This window comes from Cariama cristata, unplaced genomic scaffold (assembly GCF_000690535.1).
Source record: "Cariama cristata isolate BGI_N322 unplaced genomic scaffold, ASM69053v1 scaffold18635, whole genome shotgun sequence".
Taxonomy (NCBI): Eukaryota; Metazoa; Chordata; class Aves; order Cariamiformes; family Cariamidae; genus Cariama; species Cariama cristata.
In genome coordinates, this window is record NW_009617149.1 from 7266 (window position 1) to 7767 (window position 502).

The window sequence follows — 502 nt, forward strand, 5'->3', positions numbered from 1 at the left end:
GGAGTGCGGCTCGGGTGGGCTCATTGGCTGCGGGGGCAGAGAGCAACAGAGCGATAAAAATCCGGAGAGCGAAGGAATAAATAAAACAGAGCTCACGGTGCAGGTGGAGGGAAACTGCGGTTCCTTCTTGGCAAGGGGCTGCCGGAGCCGGGGAGCATTGCCGATCCTTCCTCACCGGACGGTGCAGAGACAATATCCCGGCTCTCCCGTGCCTGCGTGCCTCCTCACAGCCCTTTTGCCAGCACGAGGGTGATGCCGGTGCCGGTGCCGGGGGGCGCGATTTGCCGCTCTGCCTCCCAGGCGCACCAGAGCATCTTGGCAGCCGAAGACTCGGAGCTTTCTTCATCGTTAGGAGTCTGGGCAATAAAACATCTAAAAGCAATCGGCGGGGACTGAAAGGCAAACAGGCCCCGGTGAAAACAAACACGGCCACTCTGATGTTGAGGTTCGGTAGCCGGAGCCAGCCTCGGCTGGCCGCCCGCCTCTCCCCCAAGGGCAGGTT

At 61.4% G+C, this 502-nt stretch overlaps 1 protein-coding gene across 1 annotated transcript in view; it reads left to right on the forward strand.

Annotated features, from left to right (window-relative positions):
- LOC104161869 (dynamin-2-like) overlaps nucleotides 1-502 on the forward strand; it is a gene marked incomplete at both ends in the record, with an annotated part of 19285 nt that overhangs the window by 3211 nt on the left and 15572 nt on the right.